Source organism: Nyctereutes procyonoides, unplaced genomic scaffold (assembly GCF_905146905.1).
Source record: "Nyctereutes procyonoides isolate TBG_1078 unplaced genomic scaffold, NYPRO_anot_genome, whole genome shotgun sequence".
NCBI classification, from domain to species: domain Eukaryota; kingdom Metazoa; phylum Chordata; class Mammalia; order Carnivora; family Canidae; genus Nyctereutes; species Nyctereutes procyonoides.
The window spans coordinates 20,605,364-20,629,503 of record NW_026575121.1 but is presented as its reverse complement, the minus strand read 5'-3'; positions in this window follow the sequence as shown (position 1 = coordinate 20,629,503).

Genomic DNA, 24,140 nt, shown 5'->3' with positions numbered 1-24,140 from the left:
AATACATAAAATATATAAAATATATAAAATATTTAAATCTGCACAGGTGGGTAGACTTCCCACCTTTTAGACATATATGCTAAAAGCACAACTCCATCCTCAACACATAGTTTGCACTGTTATCTCAGTCATTACGGTTTTCTACTCTGCCAGAATGGGTAGAGTGAGTCTATCACTTGTCTTTGGGGATGTGTTCACACTTCACTGTCTGAAAATTGCTCGTGTGGCTACTGCTAGCATAAGGTGGCCTGAGAAATATAATCAGAGGCTAAGCAACCACGTCTCCAGTTAAAGATTTAGGGAGGGGTCTTCTAATACTAGGATGATGACAAGAATTCATACAGTGTGACTTATGCCACAAGGAATGTGTGGGGAAAAAAACTTAAGAATTTACAGCCATATTGTGGGTCCTTATGAGGATTATGGTCATAAATTAAGAGTAAGTTTATGTTCTGTTCTTCAGCTGCTCTCTAAATAATTTATTGAATAATTTATTGAAGAATCACTATGGTCCAGCACTAAAGACAATACAGCAAACAATCCAAACAATCTTTTGTTTCATAGGGCCTTAGTTCTAGTAGATCAAACATACAGTGAACTAATACACAAACAAATGTATCAGAAGATGAAAAATACAATAAAAAAAATAAGCTGATGTGACTGCAAGGGAGGAAATTCCCTTTGCTAAAATGGTACTTAAAGTAAGATGTGAAAGAAAAAAAGAGGCCAGTCATGCAACCAGAGGATGGGAGAGAATTCCTGGAAGTGGGCCATTTGTCACAAAGATCTAAATAAAGGGCATACCTGGATGGCGGTGCAATCAGTTAAGCATGAGACTCTTGGTTTGAGCTCAAGTTGATCTCATGGTCATGAGATAGAGCCCCATGTTGGGCTCTGTTCTCATGCAGAATCTATTTGGGACTCTCCCTCTGCCCCTCCCCCTCATGCTCTCTCACTCTCCAACAAATAAACAAATCTTAAAAAAAAAAAGATCTAAATGAGAAATAATTTATGATAGAGGAACATGAAGAGGGGCAATGGTGTTAAGACACAGTGAACAGAGGGAAAAAGGGATGAAAATAAAACTTTATTTGTGGATGGAGGCAAAACGTACAAGGCTTTACAGAGGACATGAAGAGACTGGCTTTTATTTTAAGTGAAGAATGAAGCCATTTTGTGAGTTATAGAGTTTGAATGATGAGATCCAACTTTCTTTGTAAAACAACCAAGATTAGAGTTTTATAAGAGTGAGCTGGCAAAAGTTTTACAAAAATAAGTAAAAGAATTCAGCCATTCACACTTCGGCTCATTAGCCCCCTCCCAAGATGAAAATGTATGTCTGTAAAACCACTTGTCTGCACGTATTTATAGCAGTTTTATTCATGATTGCTCTGGACTAGAAACAACCCAAACATTTATCAGCAGATGAATGGATAGACACATTGTGTTGTATTTGCATACTACTCAGCAATAAAAGAAAAAGTTATGAACTATTGATACACACACAAAATGTATGAATCTCAGAAATATGGAGAATGCAAAGAGTCTGATTTAAGAGTTTATACTGTATTATTCAATTTTACAAAATTCTCAATATGAAATTAATTCATAGAACAGAAAGCAAGTCAGATGTAGTCTGGGTGTTGGGTAGGGTGAAGGCTCACTGCAGAAAGGCATGGATAACTTTGAGTCGATAAATTTTCTCTAACTTGATTTTGGTGATGGTATATAGGTATACATATTTGTCAAAATTCATCAAACTTTACACTTAAAAATAGGCCTTTCATTATAGATAAATTATATCTCAGTGGCTTTATTTATTTATTTGTTTATTTATTTATTTATTTATTATCTATTTTTTATTGGAGTTCAATATGCCAACATATAGCATAACTACCAATGCTCATCCACTCAAGTGCCCCCCTTAGTGCCCATCACCCAGTCACCTCAACCTCCCACCCACCTCCCTTTCCATTACCCCTTGTTCCTTTCCCAGAGTTAGGTGTCTCTCATGTTGTCACCCTCTGATATTTCCCACTCATTTTCTCTCCTTTCCCCTTTATTCCCTTTCACTATTTTTATATTCCCTAAATAAATGAGACTATATAATGTTTGTCCTTCTCCGATTGACTTATTTCACTCAGCATAATACCCTCCAGTTCCATCCACGTTGAAGTAAATGGTGGGTATTTGTCGTTTCTAATGGCTGAGTAATATTCCATTGTATACATAGACCACATCTTCTTTATCCATTCATCTTTCGATGGACACCGAGGCTCCTTCCACAGTTTGGCTATTGTGGACATTGCTGCTATAAACATTGGGGTGCAGGTGTCCCAGTGTTTCACTGAATCTGTATCTTTGGGGTAAATCCCCAGCAGTGCAATTGCTGGGTCTTAGGGCAGATCTATTTTTAACTCTTTGAGGAACCTCCACACAGTTTTCCAGAGTGGCTGCACCAGTTCACATTCCCACCAACAGAGCAAGAGGGTTCCCCTTTCTCCGCATCCTCTCCAACATGTGTTGTTTCCTGTCTTGTTAATTTTCCCCGTTCTCACTGGTGTGAGGTGGTATCTCATTGTGGTTTTGATTTGTATTTCCCTGGTGACAAGTGATGTGGAATATTTTCTCATGTGCATGTTGGCCATGTCTATGTCTTCCTCTGTGAAATTTCTGTTCATGTCTTTTGCTCATTTCATGATTGGATTGTTTGTTTCTTTGCTGTTGAGTTTAATGAGTTCTTTATAGATCTTGAATAGTAGTCCTTTCTGATATGTTATTTGCAAATATCTTCTCCCATTCTGTACATTCTCTTTTAGTTTTGTTGACTGTTTCTTTTGCTGTGCAGAAGCTTTTTATCTTGATTAAGTAATTCATTTTTGCTTTTCTTTCCCTTGCCTTCATAGATATATCTTGCAAGAAGTTGCTGTGGCCAAGTTCAAGAGTGTTGCCTGTGTTCTCCTCTAGGATTTTGATGGATTCTTGTCTGTCATTTAGATCTTGCACCAATTTTGACTTTATCTTTGTGTATGGTGTAAGAGAATGGTCCACTTTCATTCTTCTGCACGTGCTGTCCAATTTTCCCAGCACCATTTATTGAAGAGACTGTCCTTTTTCCAGTGGATGGTCTTTCCTGCTTTGTCGAATAGTAGTTGACGATAGAGTTCAGGGCCTATTTCTCGATTCTCTATTCTGTTCCACTGAACTGTCTGTTTTTGTGCCAGTATCACACTGTCTTGAAGATCACAGCTTTGTAGTACAATCTGGAATCCGGCATTGTCATGCCCCCAGCTCTAGTTTTCTTTCTTAATATTCCCCTAGCTAGGGATCCCTGGGTGGCACAGCGGTTTGGCGCCTGCCTTTGACCCAGGGCGCGATCCTGGAGACCCGGGATCGAATCCCACGTCAGGCTCCCGGTGCATGGAGCCTGCTTCTCCCTCTGCCTGTGTCTCTGCCTCTCTCTCTCTCTCTGTATGACTATCGTAAATAAATAAAAAAAAATTTTAAAAAAAATATTCCCCTGGCTATTCAGGGTCTTCTCTGATTCTACACAAATCTTAAGATGATTTGTTCCAGTTCTCTGAAGAAAGTCCATGGTATTTTGATAGGGATTGCACTGAATGTGTAAATTGCCCTGGGTAACATTGACATTTTCACAATATTAATTCTGCCAATCCATGAGCATGGAATATTTTTCCATCTCTTTGTATCCTCCTCAATTTCTTTCAGAAGTGTTCTGTAGCTTTTAGGGTATAGATCCTTTACCTTTTTGGTTAGGTTTATTCCTAGGTATCTTATGCTTTTGGATGCAATTGTAAATGGGATTGACTCCTTAATTTCTCTTTCTTCAGTCTCATTGTTAGTGTATAGAAATTCCACTGATTTCTGGGCACTGATTTTGTATCCTGCCACACTGCTGAATTGCTGTATGAGTTCTAGCAATCTTGGGGTGGAGGCTTTTGGGTTTTCTATGTAGAGTATCATGTCATCGGCGAAGAGGGAGAGTTTGACTTCTTCTTTGCCAATTTGAATGCCTTTAATGTCTTTTTGTTGTCTGATTGCTGAGGCTAGGACTTCCAGTACTATGTTGAATAGCAGTGGTGAGAGTGGACATCCCTGTCGTGTTCCTGATCTTAGGAGAAAGGCTCCCAATGTTTCCCTATTGAGAATGATATTTGCTGTGGGCTTTTCATAAATGGCTTTTAAGATGCTGAGGAAAGTTCTCTCTATCCCTACACTCTGAAGAGTTTTGATCAGGAATGGATGTTGTATTTTGTCAAATGCTTTCTCTGCATCTATTGAGAGGATCACATGGTTCTTGGTTTTTCTCTTGTTGATATGATCTATCATGTTGATTGTTTTATGAGTGTTGAACCAGCCTTGCATCCCAGGGATAAATTCCACTTGCTCATGGTGAATAATCTTCTTAATGTATTGTTGGATCCTATTGGCTAGGATCTTGTTGAGAATTTTTGCATCTGTGTTTATCAGGGATATTGGTCTATAATTCTCCTTTTTTGGCAGGGTCTTTGTCTGGTTTTGGAATTAAGGTGATACTGGCCTCATAGAACGAGTTAGGTAGTATTCCTTCCCTTTCTACCTTTTGGAACAGCTTTAGTAGAATAAGTATTGTTTCTTCTTTAAATGTTTGATAGAATTCCCCTGGGAAGTCATCTGGCCCTGGACTTTTTTTGTCTTGGGAGGTTTTTGATGACTGCTTCATATTCCTCCCTGATTATTGACCTGATCAGGTTTTCTATTTCTTCCTGTTCCAGTTTTGGTAGTTTGTGGTTTTCCAGAAATGCATCCATTTCTTCTAGATTGCCTAATTTATTGACGTATAGCTGCTCATAATATGTTTTTAAATTCATTTGTATTTCTTTGGTATTGGTTGTGACCTCTCCTTTTTCATTTGTGATTTTATTAATTAGAGTCTTTTCTCTTTTCTTTTTAATAAGGCTGGCTAATGGTTTATCTATTTTATTAATTCTTTCAAAGAACCAAATCCTGGTTTTGTTGATCTGTTCTAAAGTTCTTCTGGTCTCTATTTCATTGAGTTCTTCTTGAATCTTTATTAGCTCTCTTCTTCTGCTGGGTGTAGGTGTTATTTGCTGTTATTTCTCCAATTCCTTTAGGTGTGAGGTTAACTTATGTATTTGAGTTTTTTCCAATCTTTTGAGGGATGCTTGTATTGCGATGTGTTTCCCTCTCAGGACTGCTTTTGCTGTATACCAAAGATTTATTATGAATTTTCATGAATCTTTTTAATGCTTCTCTAATTTCCTGGTTGACCCATTCATCTTTCAGCAGGATGCTCTTCAATCTCCATGTTTGAATTTCTTCCTAATTTCTTCCTGTGATTGAGTTCAAGTTTCAAACCATTATGGTCTGAAAATATGCAGGGGACAATCCTAATCTTTTGGTATCGGTTAAGACCTGATTTGTGACCCATATGTGGTCTATTCTGGAGAAAGTTCCATGTGTACTTGAGAAGAATGTGTATTCCGCTGTATTTGGATGCAAAGTTCTGTAAATATCTTTGAAATCCATCTGGTCCAGTGTATCATTTAAAGCTCTTGCTCTTTGGAGATGTTGTGCTTAGAATATCTGTCATTTGCAGAAAATGCCATGTTGAAGTCTCCCAGTATTAGTGTATTATTATCTAACTAATGTCTTTACTTTGGTTATTAATTGATTGTTATACTTGGTAGCTCCCACATTAGGGGCATAAATATTCATGATTGTTAGGTCCTCTTGCTGGATAGATGCTTTAAGTATGATAGAGTGTCCCTTCACTTACTAGTGACTCTTACTACAGTCTTTGGGATAAACTTTAATTTGTCTGATATGAGGATTGCTACCCCTGCTTTCTTTTGAGGACCATTTGAGTGGTAAATCGTTCTCCACCCTTTCATTTTCAGGCTGCAGGTGTCCTTAGGTCTAAAATGCGTCTCTTGTAGACAACAAATAAATGGGTCTTGCTTTTTTATCTAGTCTGAAACCCTATGTCTTTTGATGCGATCATTAAGCCCATTCACGTTCAGAGTTACGATTGAAAGATATGAATTTAGTGTCATCATAATACCTGTTGAATCCCTGTTTTTTGTGGATTATTTCCTTGGGCTTCCTCTTTCTTTTACAGGGTCCCCCTTAACATTTCTTGCAGAGCTGGTTTGGTGGTCACATATTCTTTCAGTTTCTGCCTATTTTGGAAGCTCTTTATCTCTCCTTCTATTCTGAATGAGAGCCTTGCTGGATAGAGTATTCTTAGCTGCATGTTCTTCCTATTTAGGACCCTGAATATATCCTGCCAGCTCTTTCTGGCCTGCCATGTCGCTGTGGAGACGTCTGCTGTTAATCTAAAATTTCTCCCCATATAAGTTAGGGATCCCTTGTCTCTTTCTGCTTTAAGGATTTTCTATTTATCTATGGAATTTGCAAGTTTCACTATTAAATGTCGAGGTGTTGAACAGTTTTTATTGATTTTAGGAGGGAATCTGTCAATCTTCTGGATCTGAATGTCTGTTTCCCTCCCCAAATTAGGAAAGTTCTCAGCTATGATTTGTTCAAATATGCTTTCTGGTCTTCTGTCCCTTTCTGTGCCCTCCGGAACCCCAATTAAACATGGATTTTTCCTTCTGAGGCTGTCATTTATTTCCCTTAACCTTTCCTCGTGATCTTTTAATTGTTTTTCTCTTTTTTTCCTCAGCTTCCTTCCTTGCCATCAACTTGTCTTCTATGTCATTCAGTCTTTCTTCTACCTCATTAACCCTCGTTGTTAGGACCTCCAGGTTGGATTGCATCTCATTTAATTGATTTTTAATTTCAGCCTGATTAGGTCTAAAGTCTGCAGTCATGAAGTCTCTTGAATCCTTTATGCTTTTTTCCAGAGCCACCAGTAACTTTATAATTGTGCTTCTGAATTGGCTTTCTGACATCGAATTGTAAACCAAATTCTGTAACTCTGTGGCAGAGAGTACTGTTTCTCATTCATTCTTTTGTGGTGAGTTCTTCTTTCTAGTCATTTTGCTCAGTGCAGAGTGACTATAAACGAGTTGTATTGGAAAAATGAATTAAAAGAAAGAAAAAGAAAAAAAACAAAAACAAAAACAAGGAGGGGTATCCTCTGGTTCTATAAACTGTAAATCCCTACTCTTCTTGGAGCTTTCCAGCGCTGCTCAGTCAAGAACTTGCTCTTTCCTGTCCTTCCAGCTGGTCTTCTAGGGGAGGGGCCTGCTGTGCTGATTCTCAGGTGTGTGCACCTGGGGGTGCTGCCCCGCCCCCTGCCAGGTGCACAGCTCAGTAGGAGCTGTTGACCCCGTGAGGTCTCTGTTCCCTGGGGGCCCCGCTCAGTCCCAGGCACAGGGTGACACCAGGAGGAACAACACCACTGGCAGCAGCCAGGTCCCCAGCCTTGGATTCAGCTCCGCAGTAACTACTGCAGCTCCCAGCCTGGATGCTCCGGGGCGGGAGCGCTGATCTGCACAGCGTGGGGGCGCCTGGCGGCAGGAGCATCCTTTGTCCTGGGCCCTCCCTGCCTCCGCCTGTCCCCGGGGGAGCGCAGGATCCTGGGCTGTGTCTGCTCCGCGCCCTGGGCTCCGGGGCCTGCGCTGCTGGAATCTTGCTCCTGGCCGCGCAGCCCCCTCCCCCCGAGCCCCACCTGAGCTGCTCCCGAGGCCCCGCCTATGGGCTCCAGCCACTGCCCCTCCTGAGGTTCTGCCCGAGTTCCCTGCTAAGTGCCTGATTGTTAAAGTTCCCACTTCTCTGGGGCTGGACTTACCTGTCCCCAAGGCTCTCACCGCTCCCTAGCCCAGCTCCTTCCAGGCCCTCCCCCACTTGATTCTTTTTTTTTTTTTTCTGCCTTCCTACCTTGTTAGAAGCGCAAACCTCTTCTCTCTGTAGTGTTCCAGCTGTTTTCTCTTTAAATCTCAGGTCAAATTCGTAGGTTTTCAGGATGATTTGAAAGTTATGTAGGTAAATTGGTGGGAACAGGTAACTTGGGGAGTCTATTCCTCTGCCATCTTGCCCCCACCCCAGAAAGTCGGGGGTTTTTCATTTTTGTTTTTGTTTTGGGGAGGTTTCTTTTACTGAAAAAGGTCAAGAAAATTAATAGTGTTTTGAAGTTCTTAAAAATCCTCAAAAGAGTGTGGAATAACAAAAACTCATTTATTGGTGGGTGGGAATGAAGAAATGATACATACACTTTAGAAGACAGTCTGGTGTTGTCTTACACTATTAGCTATACTCTTAGCATGTGACCCAGCAGTCATATTCTTTGGCATTTACTCAAAGGAGTTGAAAACATATTCACACCAAAATGTGCATGTAGATACTGGAAGCAGGCTTATTCATAATTGCCAAACTTGGAAACAACCAAGATGTCCTTCAGTAAATGAATGGATATTTAAACTGTGGTACATCCCTTCAGATCCAGGTAATGGGATCCATTAGATAATGGGATATTATTTAGCTGTAAAAACAAGTGAGCTACCAATCCATGATGAGACGTGATGGAATCTTGATTGCCTATTACCAAGTGAAAAAAGGCAATCTGAAAAGGCTGCCTACTGCTTGTTTCCAACTATATGATACTCTAAAAAAAAGTAAAACATGGAGACAATGGCTGCTAGGGATTAGGGAAGAGGAGCTATGGAGGGATGACTTACCAGAATACAGAAATTTGGGGGGAGTGAAAATAAATGATACAACAATTATGAATACTGGAGCACCTGGGTGGCTCAGTGGTTGAGCATCTGCCTGCCGCTCTGTTTGTGATCCCACGGTCCTGGGATCAAGTCCCGCATCAGGCTTCTTCTGGGGAGCCTGCTTCTCCCTCTGCCTATGCCTCTGCCTCTCTCTCTCTCTGTCTCCCATGAATAAATAAATAAAATATTTTTTAAAAAATAATTGTGAATACTTGTCTTTATACATTTGTCCTAACTATTGATGTATAATACCAAGAGTAATTCCTAATGTAAACCATGGACTTTGGATAATAATGTTGTGTCCATGTAGGTTTATCAATTGTGACAAATGTACCATTCTGGTGGAGGATGTTCATGATGGGGGAGGACATGCATTTCTCATTAATGTAACTTAATGTTTCTTAATTTTTCATCCAGTAAGTTTGTAATCTTTGATGTTCATAGATATATTGTGGTTTAATTTTCAGACTTGACTCAGTTAATTTTATGTATGTATATTCATATATCTATATGTATGTATGTAGGTAGGTAAATCTTTGAATTGTAGTTTTTAATGACCAGAGTTCTACCAGAAGCATAGATACACTTTTTTCTTTTGAAAATTTTCTTATTCTTCTTTTGCTTAGATTCTTTTCATTATCTACAGTGAAGCCTGTTTTAAATAACCTTTGTTTTTCTCTCAATATTTTATTTAGTCCAATTCCACCTCCTCTAGTTCCATGCTACAACTCCCATTCCAACCTCAATTTAGTATATATCCTGCTTTTACCTAGAATGCTTATGTCAGTATTGTTATTTCATTGGTAACAGTCTCACTGCTGGTATTCAATCTCAGTTGTGAAGGAGAATTTGTTTAGGCATAAATAATAGCTGAAATAAAAAAAATTAAATGATATAAAACACATGTATTTCCCCTCAATCTATTGGATTTTTTTCAGATAACAAAAACTTAAGGTATTCTTTGTTTTTCTCACAAGATCACAAGATCTTTTCAATTTAAGAAGTACTATTTTCACCTTCATAAAGAATTTAAAACCCTTTAGCTACTCAGACCCAATAGTTTACTCCTTTCCTCAGATCAGGCTAAGCAAACTCCTCAGGGAGAAAGCTACCAGAAATTCCAGTTGCAGTATACTGCGGTTTTCTTCATTAAAAAAGGGCCTGGAAAATTCTAGCAATGCCCAATTCCTCTTAACCATATCTAACCCTTATCCAAAGAAAGGATAAAGGGTACATGAAAATATTTGGTATGGTAGATTTTTAAAGTGAAGTAAAAATAGAGGCATCTGGGTTGTTCATTTTGGTTAAGCATCTGACCCTTGATTTGGATTCAAGTCATGATCTCACAGGTTGTGGGATGGACCACGAGTGAGCTCTGCTCTCAGGGGGTAGTCTGCTTGAGGATTTTCTCCCTTTGCTCCTCCTCCAACTAATCTGAACTTGCTCTCTCTCTCAGATAAATAAACAAGTCTTTTAAAATATGAAGTGAAAATGTACACTCACATTATGGATAAACCAATTTTTTTAAAGATTTTATTTATTTATTCATGAGAGACAGTGAGAGAGAGAGAGGTAGAGACACAGGCAGAGGGAGAACCAAGCTCCATGCAGGGAGCCTGACATGGGATTCGATCCCAGGACTCCAGGATCAGGCCCTGGGCTGAAGGTGGCACTAAACCACTGAGCCACCCAGGGATCCCTTGGATAAACCAATTTTTAAAGTATGTTCTGCCTTATTTTCTCAGATATAAAAAAATATTTTAAAGTAGTTTAATAAATTAGATGTCAAAAAAACTGCTAAAAACCCTCTATTAATGGTCCATTTTACTTAGGAGAAACACAGTAAATTCTTAACATGGAGAATAATTCTCTGAATAATCTGACTTACGTCTACTTCTCCAGTCTAAATAGACCTCCTTAATTATCTCCTCAGTCCTCGGGCTTTTCTACATGTTGTTCATTCTACAAGGAAGCTTTTGAAACCTCTTCTCATCTAGTCAGTTCCTACTCTTTTTTCAGAGCTCACATCACCTTCACTTCCTCAGGGAGTACCTCTAACCTCCCCTCCTAAGTCAACTTCTCACAGAATATATTCTCACCACATATTGATTACTACAGGTCTCCATTAAATTTTAAACTTAAAGAACAACGTTGTGTGTGTGTGTGTGTGTGTGTGTGTGTGTGTGTGTGTGTGTGTGTTTTCCCTCATCACCGTATCTTCAACTAACATAGATTTGGCAATTAGAAGTCTCATGACTATCACTAGATCCACTGATACAGGAATCACACCACAAGTCTAGGCAATAACTTTGCATTGCTTATCTTTTTGGAAATATATTAGCAGAGAGAGAGCCATGCTATAAAGATTTTGAATGTATCAGAACAAAAGGATACATGGGTCAGTTGATGAGTGAATACAGGCTTAAGTAGAAGAGCTAAATGGAAGTGAACAGATAGTTAGTTGAGAGTTATCGTCATTATGTGAACTGATAAGTAAAGGATATTAATTAATAACACTATATATTTTGCCCAATGAAACATCACCATTTAAAATCACTGAAGAGAGGTATTTTTATTCTCTCATTTTCTCAGAGTCTGTGTATGATGCAATTTAAAGTTGTATATATATGAAAATCGGACACTAACTAAACAGATGGCAGTACTGAAAGAAAGTTTCCAGACTATACTCCATAGTAAAGGCTCAGATGCAAGAGGAAGCAGTGAGCACCAGGATCATCTAAATTAAATCTTACATTACTCATCCACAGAAAGAATGCAAGAAAAGAGATGCAACTGAAATCTGGAATGACTGTCTAAGCTTCCTACCAGCTCCAACCTTCTAATACTCCAGTGGTAGTTTTGAGTGATTGAAAAAAAAATCCAGAAAAATAAATTTTTGTATCCATGGAAACCTTCTTATAAGTTGCTTGGGATAAAGTATGGCTGTCTATATTTTTGGTAGAGGATGAACCCTGCTACCTGTAAAAGCAATATTAAGAGCCCCCTAGGGAGGCCTAAATAGAATGAGTGATTTTATTTTTTGTGGTGTGATTATAGACATTAGTCTTTTAGCTGAAAATAAGCCTGTCTTACAGGAAGTGGAAAAGTACACACTCAAATACCTGGTAGCTCTGGGAACAATTACACAAGCGTGTGAAGGCCGGTTTGTACACCTGATGCACCATGCCAAGTGAAGTCTCTTTTTCTCATAGTTTTAGGCTTATACTTCTTTTAGTGCTTTCTTGATAATTCTCACTCCTCTTTACATTTGTTACAACCTGCAAATTACACTCACTAAATATCCACTGTGTCATGCTGTTTTATTTTATGCAAAAATACGTGAAATAGCATGAAGATTGCATTTTCAGTAAATTGAGGATCTAAAGTAGATATGCTTATGAAAATTTATACATATTGAGCATTAAGCAAATCTACACTTCAAAAAGTAGAGTGACTTTAATGGACTGAGTTTTTAAAAATACAATGGATTCTTGCTATTCATGATAGTTATGTTCTATAAAGTCACTGCTAACAGTGAATTAGCAAATACTAAATCAATGCCCTTGAAGTAGGGGAAATGTATTTTATATATTATATAAATGTAAATGTAAATATCTATATAGCATATAGATAAATTTCACATAGATTATAATCTCAAATCCAAAATCAGTTTAGCCTGGTAGATTCTATTTCATTTTGCAAAAAAGAAAAGTACATAGAGAAATGGTAAATGACTTCTCTGAGGCCACTCTTCCAGCAGATGCCAGAGTTAAGATTTGAACCCCATCCCCCAGAGCTCCTTGCACAACCCTGCACTTCCTTCTACCTGTCATCTCCATTCTCTGATCATCTCTGTGGGAGAGCTGAAGACCTAGCGACACCTTGTTGAACTTGAGCTGGGAACATGCTTATAGGTCAACTCAAATTTTTCATTCATTTGCACATGTCCCCCAAATGACCACGAATACCCACAAGTATTGATTTTTGAGGTATCAAATAGTTTTTAGCAAGCAGGTAAATTTTTGAATACAAAATCCAATAATAATGAGGATAGACTGTATAATGTACAATTTTATGAATTTGATTCTGTTATCATTATGATTTCTAGGCAGCTCACTCTGGGGAATTTTATCCATATTTATAGAATAATTATTTTCTAAATAGGATATTATTCATTCTAACTTCCATACATATTTAATTTACTTCCTATAGGCACACTAAACGTATATGTACCTTGGATCAGACTATTGCTGAATAACGAAGTCTTTGGTAGTTGGAATATTATCTGAATGCTCTTGTCTCTTTCCTAGGTTGCCTAATAAAATTTTAGTGACATTGACTCTGACATCATCCACCAGTATAGCATGAAGTACACTGAATTAATTTGGGGATCAACATTTCATCTTTCCAGCTTTTCCTATATAGATAGCTAGCCAGTCAGATTGTGAAAATTACTGATAATCTGTTAGAAATGCCATGCATCAGATAATCATAAAATACATAGAATACACACAGAGTTTACAACAAAAAAGACACCAATCTTTTATAAATTAGAAAACTGAAGTAGAGAAGTGATATGTTTCACCTAGACTAGTGATAGAAACTGAAGGCATTTCCTCCATTTTCCATATTAGTGCTTCAGTATTATTGCCTACTACGTCTGAGCAAAATTATTTTCCAGAAAACAGTTTATTTAACAAAAATATATTAAGAATCAAGGAGGGGTTTTTTTTTTTTTGAAGATTTTATTTATTTATTCATGAGAGACACAGACTAAGAGAGAGGCAGGCAGAGGGAGAAGCAGGCTCCATGCAGGGAGCCCAACATGGGACTCGATCTCTGGCCTCCAAGATCACGCCCTGGGCTGAAGCCAGGCACTAAACTGCTGAGCCACCTGGGCTGCCCAAGAATCAAGGAGTTTTAGAATCTAGTATTACCTTTGATAATTCATTTAATTGTGAAATGATTTTCATATAATAAAATGCACAGAATTTAAGTGTATAGTTTTGAATTTGACTACACTTGATGACGGCAAATTTTATATCCTTTGACTTAGATCAGTAAGAACACTGCACTATTCTATGCTGTGGACTGAGCAGGACTCTCCTGGAATCAGCTATGTAAACGTGGACTTCATCCAATGTCTTTTCTTCTCAGAAGGGTTATTATATTTACTGAAGGTTCTGCCTGCTTTTGACCTGCTTCTTAAGTGCCTTCAAAAATTGTTTTCCATATTTTTCCAGAGGTTACTATTGCTATCAGTAGGAGCATTAGTTCAATAAAAGCAATTATACCATTACTGGCAGTCTATTTTTTAAGACTGAACAAATCATGACGGAATTCTATTTGACTTCCCATTTGTGAGAATTTGCTAATGTCTCCCTATTTTTTTTAATTAGGACTATAATGAGGTAACTTAGATAATTTAACAAATTACACTTCAAGATATTTTGAAGAAATCTGGTGCATGGATCAAAGCTTCATTGATATTCTTTTTCCATCTCTCAATCTCTTCAGTTTTCGAGAATAATTGCACACTTTCCTCTAAGAATGTGAAAAAGTTCAGTTAAACATGCTTAAAATACCACAGTCAAATATATACAAATTGGAAGATATATTAGGAATTACTTAGGCCCATTTTTAGCTTTTGCAACCATTGTATGGATTTCAAAAATAAGCCCAGAATACAAACAAGGGAATTTCTTGCTCAATTTAAAAACTATCAGATTTCATCATTTGGTTATTTGAAAATAAACACACTAACCTTAGTTTTATTCCTATTCCACAAGTGTGACTGATCTACTTTTAAAGAAACATTAACTTATTGGCAGTTAAATAACTTTTACCTAATAAAAATGTAATGACTTAAATGACAGCATATTTTTCTCCAGCACAAAGAGAGTTTCCCCCAATGCCTCAGCTTACATTTAAAAAGCAGAGAATGGTGGGTAAAGTGAATCACAGTGAGGAAAATAAGGATGCTGTTATTTTAATAATAACTTAAACCATCTATAATATATCTTGATTCCCCCACAGTTCAAAACTATCATGGATAACTATATAGATTCTTAGTGGCATTCGGAAACAGCAATACTCAATCATTGTCTCAATAAATTAAATATCTAAAATTATCTATTATAACTTGACATTTGACCTCAAAAGATTTTCTCATGTGAAACCATTTAATAATAAGATATGACCTTGAAACGACCTGGGATAATTGGTTAATTGCCCTTATCATATGGGTTCCTTTAATAAAATGAGGATTTTCAGTGTTTAGTTTTCTTTTAAGCACCATGACTTGCTATATAAAATATGAAACTTTGAGTTTGGACCACAAGATATGTTATCAATCAAAAATAGTCTCCTTCTCTCAGATGCATCTAAAAACATCCTCTACTTGATACTACTTTTTCTACTTTATTTTCAGATTCTACTCTTAACTCCTCTTCTCTCTCCTCACCCATTGTAAAGCCAGAAAATTACATTTTTGTTGGGCTTTTACAATTTCTTTTTGGTGGAAAGAGTAGAGGTCAGGAAGCATTCCATCTCAGGAAGATAGTTAAATGGCTGGCATTAAAGTGTCTGCCAAAATGATGGAGTAGCATTCATTTTTATTTTTCAGTGAACCCATATGAAATCGCAAATAAAAGCACCTACTACCTTTAATGCAGAATTTATATTAAAAAATCTTTCATGTTTCTGCCTCTTCAATCAAAACTTATTATGAGCAATTCATATTGATTTCAATCCTTTTTCGTTTTTAAAATAGTTTCAAAATCTGAGTAACAACAAAATAACTTTAAACTGAAATTTAAAACAATCTTATTTATCAAGAAAATAAAAGTTTAAAACTATATGTTTAATATTTAATGTTTAACCTTATTCATTATTAAGGGGTTGGAAAAAATTAAAATGCAAATGGGTCAAATATATGATCTACTTCTATGAAGGAAATCTGGGAAAGTTTCTTAATGTTTAGTTGGTAGTGTGTCAAAAGGAAAAACAAACCATTCTTTGTGTTGAAATTTTTTCATTTGTTTGTTATATCATTGAATATTAAATCTAAATGTAAGGAATAACGGTCACTATAACTGCAATGATGAAAATATTAGAAAATGAAAACCACCATAATAATGATTTGCATTAGTTGAGTTCTAATTATAGGTCATGCATAATAATAAGTGATTTGCTCAAATGAGCTTTTGTTTTTTAAGTAATTCTAGTATTTTTTAAATTGATATTATAAAAATAGTTTTAGAGTCCAGAAAAGAAGAAAAATTCTTTATTCACATAAAATAAAGTACTCTGATGCACAGAGTACTACATAATATGTTCCCTGCTTCTAAGATTAAAAAATCTAAGAACTCAAAACTTAAGGAAAGAAAAAAATTAAAAATAATACAATTGGGGATCCCTGGGTGGCGCAGCGGTTTAGCGCCTGCCTTTGGCCCAGGGCGCGATCCTGGAGACCCTGGATCGAATCCCACATCGGGCTCCCGGTGCATGGAGCCTGCTTCTCCCTCTGCCTATGTCTCTGCTTCTCTCTCTCTCTCTCTCTCTCTCTCTCTCTCTGTGTGTGACTATCATAAATAAATAAAAAATAAATAAAAAATAAATAAAAAAAAATAATACAATAAAATTTTTTATTACCAAATGCAAAAATGTGTGCCAGTATTAACAATTCCAGAGATGGAGTTTCCCCATTTATTGTTGTTTTCTTTTGAGAAGTGAGAAGATCACTTTACATGAGGTATTAACTCCTTACCATCTGACAGCAGTGTGCCATAAGGAAAACTTGCCTTTAAATAATGTATCAACTGATTGATGGATCATTTATTGAGAACCTGTTTTATGCCAGATAATATTCCATTGAGGGGAGCAATAAAGACAAATGAAATACTCTCTGTTATTCCTGGATGCTTGGAGAAGGAGGAAACAGACAAACACAATTGTTCTGCAATTTTACCTATTTACTGGGATAGCTTAAGTAATTCTATGCTTCCTATGACTAGGAGCTCCTCCTTTTATCTCTAATGATGGGAGAGAAGAGTAACAAAGAAGAGTAAAATAGAGCTAGATTTTTAATAAAGTTCACCAGGTAAGGAAAAGGACCCAGAGGTGGACATACCAGACAAAATTATATTTCAAGTAATATATGTCTTGCAGGGTATTTGAAATGTGGGTATGGATCTCAGAAGAGAGGTAATGAACAACACCTTACCTTTGCTAGTACCAAGTTTCTGTGCAAATTTCACTTTGATATATGTGATATTAGTATTGTTATTGCCATTTTACAAACAAGAAGTTAAAATTCAGCAATTAATTCAGTTAGCATTGCATAACTAGCAGGCAGTTGAAGAGAAGGGGTGATCTACTCTGGTCATTTAGTTTAGGCTGATTAACTCTTTGCCATTAGCATATGTGATTTTTAGTCATTTTGGATGCATATGGTTAGCTAGAAAATGAGAAGATAGAGCATGGAGAATAGTGTCAAAGATTTTTATGAACCAAACATAGAATTAGTTTATGTAGCTTCCATCTGCAATCCAATCACTAAGATGTAGTTGCATGCGTCCTTCTAGATGCAATTTTACAAGTGGGAAATAGTCTCTGCCTGGGCATAAATTTTCAAATAAAAATTCTGTTTTGTGCAATTCTTTCTGCAAGCATTCCATCCCTTGCACTATAGATCCATTATCAACCTTAAAGGAATACTTTCATATTATAAAAAGACTTTAATATAATATAAAACAAACATCGATAGTTATCCATGTGTAATGATATTTCTCTTATAAAATTAAACCTAAAACATTACAATTTTTTTCAACTTACAAGAAACTTTTTTGGAAGAGGGGAAATATGGAGGCCAGCTAACACTTCATTGGCATCCTTTTAAAACTGAGTTTTTATTAATACAAAGATAGGATGGGAGAAATACTTAAATCACCCATTAACCTATAATCCTCCATTAATTTTTAATTTTTGCACTACATATCAATTCTTATGTGTTTTCTTTCTTGGGAATACTTCTTATGTTTCAATCAGAGTATTCTGGCTTAGTGATTTTACTCCTTGTTTTGTCTAGAATGAGAAATGTGCATAGATCTGACTATGAATATAGTATTTATAAATATAGATATATGATTATATAGCATAATAATCAGTGTAATGCTATTTTTAACCAATGTGATTTGGTACCACTGTTACTACATTTCTAAGTTTCTGATTGTTTTTAATCTGATAATTTTGAGGATGTGACCTAAATGTATCAAAACAATAATAAAACCAATAATATTGTTTAATATAATTCACTAACCTTGTCTATATCTTTAGCCAATCGGTCAAAGAATATAATAATGTGTAAAAGACTGGATGGGACTTAGTCACAGCTTTAATAATCCTACGTTAAAAAGCAATAGCCATATAACTCTCTTGGACACTAAAAACATAATGTAAAATTAGGGAAATTTTTACCATAGTTTCTGCCTACTGTTAAAAGTGTTTACAATGAAAAAGTATATTTTGTAACTCATTCTGAATAGTATGTTTCTAGAAACATTGGTTAGTCTAGAAACATTTTTTCTTTGTATCCATGAAATTTCCATTATGTTTTCAATATATTAAATTCATAGAATATGAAAAATAAAGAATATAAGTGATACAAAGAATAACAGAACTATCTTCATTTAAGTGACCTTGGAGATGACCAAGATGCCTAATTTTTTCTCAGCATAAACAGTTTCCCAGAATGACAGGAAGAAACCAATTTTTATCTTTACTCACGATTTTCCTATACATATTATTACAATGGCTATATTAATTTATATGCACATCTATCCATCCACCCATGAATGTACTAAAAAAGATAGTGCATTTTAGAGTCTGTCCATATTTTCATATCCATTTTAGTTAATGAATACATATAATTCCTTACAAACAGTCAAAGTATCATTTGAATTATTTGTATACATATGAAAATAAGGTATATAAACATGTTTGTCATATACATATGTATATGTATACAATGACTGTATTTTCCAACACCTGACCTCCAAAAAAGCCAAATAGAATGAGAAAGAAAAGCAAGAGTTTACAAGAAAAGTATTTTCTCCTTCTCTCACCTCTGTCAAGTGTGGATTCCAAATTTAAGACTATGAACTTCTTTTAGTTTTCCTAGAAGTCCCTAATATTGATATACAGATTCATTCTTCAAAAGACAAACTAAGGGTGTCTTTAAGTTGAAGGATTAGACATTGATCTAATTTAATTCAAATAATATTTATTACCTTTAATAGAGAAATAAGATCTCCTTTTGATGTCAAGTAAACAGAAAGGGAAAAAAACAGCAGCAGATTCCGGAAAATTTGGAATAAAAAACATCCCCTTAAATTTTACCTTTAACTTTGTAAGTGTGAAAAAGCTAAACAGTATCTTCAAGAGATATACATTAGAAGATGCTAGTGAAAATTCCATTGTAGATCCATATTCTAAGTCAAAAGCTCTATAAAATCTTTTAAATTTTCCCTGCTTAGGAGAGCCTGGGTGGCTCAGTCAGTTAAGTATCCGACTCTTCCTTTTGGCTCAGGTCATGATCTCAGGGTTGTGGGATCTAGCCCCACTTCAAACTCCATGCTCATTATGGAATCTGCTTGAGATTCTCTCTCCCTCTTCCTCTGCCCCTCCTGCTCAGGCTCTCTCTGTCTCTCTAAAATAAATAAGCAAATCTATTTTCTCCCTATTTATGCAGGAAAAATACTTTGTAAATAAACACACATATGTATGCATAATATGCATGTGTGTATATATATGTATCTACACACATACATATATCTACATTCATGTGCATAGATACATATATGCATACATATGCATATAAACATATATATAACACACATACAAATTTAATTTTTCTTTACGAGCTCTAGCTGATTTGAAAGTTATATAACCTCCTGGTGTTTATTTAATCACAGTACTGAACTAATAAATATAAAAATCATTGTAAGTCACAAACATGTGACATTCTATGGTATATATGAAAAGTAATTATAAATTCAGATTTTAATGCTTTTATTGATTATGTAAGAAAAAATAGATCTGTTTAATTTCATGTTCCTAATAATAAACCAATAGTAAAAAAGTAATAATTGAACAGTTAGGCAAAAAGTTTTTATCAGAAAGGGGCAAACTCCCTAAGCAATCTGTTTTTCTGAGAAGAGCCTTAACTGAGCAGTCTCTTGTTCAGATAAATATGTTTTGGGGAAGTTCTTGAGGAAAATATTGAAGTTATTTACTCATTTCCAATCAATTATTTCTGAAAATTTTTTAAATTTTTCTATTTCCCTTTAGCCTCTCTTATGTCCAAAGTGTTTCCAATACATTAAAAATATTTGTAATCTCTTTACAGTGACTAAAAATTCACATGCATGATCTTATTTAATCCTCCAACACAAAACAGGGAGTGTTTTGTTTACCATGACACCATGACAGATGTGGAAATTAGGGTTGAATTAATTTCTCCTTAGGAATTAAAGGAATTCAGATTTATATGTTTAAACATATACCTTTGTAATACTTGATTTGAAAGGTCATAAACAATAAAGAATAATAGCTTGGGGTCTGGAATAGGCAGATATGGATTTGAATGCTAGTTTTAGAAGTCATTTTCTCTATGTAAGCCCCAATTTCCATATCTGTAAAATAATAATAATAATAATAATAGCCTATTACCTCATGAACTTTGCTATTGTGACTGAGTTAGATAACATTTATTTTTAAAATTTTTATAAAGATTTTACTTATTTATTGTAGGGAGAGTGGTGTGGGGAAGCAGAGGGAGAGAGAGAATCCCAACCAGAGTGCATTGAGCACGGAGCCTGATGTGGGGCTCAATCTCACAACACTGAGATCATGATCTGAGCCAAAATCGAGAGTTGGACATTTAAGTGACTGAGTCACCCAGGCTCCCAAGAGTTAGATACGCACTTAAAGCATAGCCAACCATATAGTAAATGTTTAATAAATATAATCTGCTGTTAGTATATCATTAGATTAAAGTATATGCTGTTTCCTCTGTGCTAGACTGATGGGTCACTGTGAATTAACCTGTCTTCGTTCACGTGCACAATGGTAGCCTGAACAAAAAAATGACCAAAACAAAACATACATTTATTAATGTCAGCTGCTCAACAAATCCTTTTTAAAAGATGTATACCTCAAGTATACCTCAAGAATCTGTCTATAGGTAACTTCAGTTAAAATCGGTCCTAGGTAAAAATATATAGGATGGCAGAGTTAAGGTGAAATGTTTCTACAATTATTTGTTGACAAAACTGTTTCCAATTACTTCAACTCCTATCCTTAGTCACTAAAATGGTCTAGGTGATAGATTTTTCTACTTTGCTCACTCTTTTTCCTGGTTTGTTACTCTTTCCAAAGGGATCCTGATTCTTAACCTTTCTGCTGTAATGCTACATCTTTGAACATAAACATACTCGCTGTTACTGAGGTTCTGATACAGCTTGTCGCCACTTTGGTTTGGTTTGACTCATTTGGTTGGTTTTTAACTTGTAACACTGTGAGTAAGTCTTTACCAATCATTATCTCAATCCTTACAATTAAATGCTTCTATATAAACTTTATAAACTTCTAGTGGTCAAAATTGTGATTCTAGAAGATAATTTTCTAAACTCTCCCAAATCATTTGAATATCATGATGATAAATAACTGTTTTATCACAATCTATATTTTGTTATATCAAGTTTTTTAAAAAAATACTTAACTTTCTCTTAATCTATTATTGATAAAACTAAATTAAATTATAGAAGTACTATTAAGCTAAAGAAAATTACTTGCTAATATTGGCATGAAAAACATGGAGGAAGTAAAAATTACATATAGGGTAATGTCAGAGGGAATAATGGAATATGAACTCCAAAGATAATCTCCTCCATAGAATCTATAAAAACAATGACAAAAATTCCCAAAACTAACTTTTTTAGAACTCTGAAAACTAATGATGGATCTTGAGATGAAATCATCCTGGATTTTTTAAGAATTATTATTCATGAGTGACACACACAGAGAGGCAGAGACATAGGCAGAGGTAGAAGCAGGCTCCCTGCGGAGAGCTTGATGTGGGACTTGATCCCAGGACCCCAGGATCACGACCTGAAACAAAGGCAGATGTTCAACTGCTAAGCCACCCAGGTGCCCTGAAATCATACTGGATTTAAAGTGGCCTTTAAGTCCTATAACTGATGTCCTTATACAGAGAGGGAAGAGAAGGCTCAGAGGGGTGAGAAGGCCTTGGGAAGATGGAGGCAGACAGAGTTTTGTTGTTGCAGTCACCAGAGGATTGCTAGGAGCCACCGGAACTTGATGGTGGCAAGGACAGATACTTCCCTACAGACTTCAGAGGGAATGTGGAACTCTTAACACCTAGATTTTGGATTTCCATTTACTCAACTGTGAGGTAATGAATTTCTGTTATTCTAAGCCATTGCATTTGTGGTATTTTGCTATGGCAGTCCTAATACAACCACTTTGGAGAATAATTAAGCAGATTTATAAAATAAAACAGAGGTATTATATGATACATCAATTCCATTAATAGGAAATGAAAATAGATGTCCACATGATATCTTGTGCATAAATGTACACAGAAGAATTATATGTAATTGCCAAAAAATGTGGAAACAACCCAAATGTTCATCAATTGATGAATGGATAGTAAGGTGGTTTATCTACACAATAGAGTATTATATACCCATAAAAAAGAGTTAAATTCTGCTGCATGCCACAGCATGGATGAATCTTGAAAATAGTATGCTGAGTAAAAGAAACCAGACTCAAAAAGCCCTGTATTGTATGACTGTGTTTACAGGAAATGTCCAGAAAAACCAGATCCATAGAGCAGAATTATGAAGTTGTCAGGACCAGGGGAGGAAGAGAATAGAGCTTGACTACTGTTTCAGTGTTTCATTTTGGAATGATGAAAATATTTTGAAATTACATGCCAGTGATGGTTGCACAAGTTTGAAAGTATATAAAAAAATCAATGAGTTGAATGGTTTAAGATGGTAAATTTTATGGTATGTGAATTGTAGTTCAATAAAAATAAAAATACAAATATTATACATTATTCTAAACTTTCCAGATATCACTTAATCTTTTATTTTCTGTGTACATTTTTCATAATTTTGCAACTAATTAAAATCCATTCACTTCCCATTTTTGTGATATATTAAACACAGTCAGAAAGTGCCATTTGCTGTCTAAAACTCCATCCATATAACATCACCCACTGCACGGGATATTTTAAGAAATCCAGCTGCTCTATGTGTCCTATCAATTATTAAAACACTTCGTGCAAATTACACTTTTGACTCTCTAAATTTATTGTAATTAGACCTGTAGATTATAAAATATCCACTCATAAAACTTGTGTTTAATCTCTGATTTACATGCAGAGTAGCAATGGTAAAAGAGATTAGGATTTTTTCACATTTAATGCTCTTCTTCCCTAATCAAGTTAAAGAGCATAGTAACTTGCTTTCCTGTGGTTCTCATATTAAATAAATAAATAAATAAATAAATAAATAAATAAATAATCAGTGTAATCTAATCCAGCTATTATTTCCACTGTGCAAACTTTCTTTGATTATTGGCTGTTGAGTGTATTAATTTGTCACATGAAAATAAATGGTGCAGTGGTAACCGCCTTTAATCATCTTTATAGGAAAAGTACTACTATGGACAGATTGATAGAAAATAAAGTTATATTCACTTTATATATTCCTCCCAATTTTTTTTAAATCAAACTAACGTTAGGGTAAAACTACAAATACAAAAATTTCCAGAAATGCACAATTTGTATGACTGAATGCACTTCAGGAAATTACACATTTCAAGATTACGCATAGTATAAAATGTACTTGTTTTGAAGGCTTCCTTATCAGTAAGTTAAATAACATGTTCATTGATTGTTTACTATATACTGGTAAAGCTTAAAGTATTTACGTACTTTTAAACACCTTTAATCTTTGTAAAAATCCTAAAAGCATTACCAACATCTCTGTGTTACAGAAAAAGATAATGTGGCACAGAAATATCAAATCTTTGCCTAAGACCACACACTTATTAAAAATATCAAAGGACACAAAATCTAGTCCTCTGGCTTCAGAGACCTTCTTGACTGTTTTTATGAAGTAGTATCAGAGAGTTTTCTCGAAAAGCAATTATTCTCATCCTATAAAAACTCTAAAATATGCAAATAAACAACTAAACAAAGAATCGTTTTCATTCCAGTCCAGTATATATGATTAATTCACTCCTTACCACACTGCCTTCATATTTAACCAGTGCTACCAGAAATCATAGACAGAATTATTACTGGAAAAATGTTTTAATTTTTCTCCATATATTTGCCACATT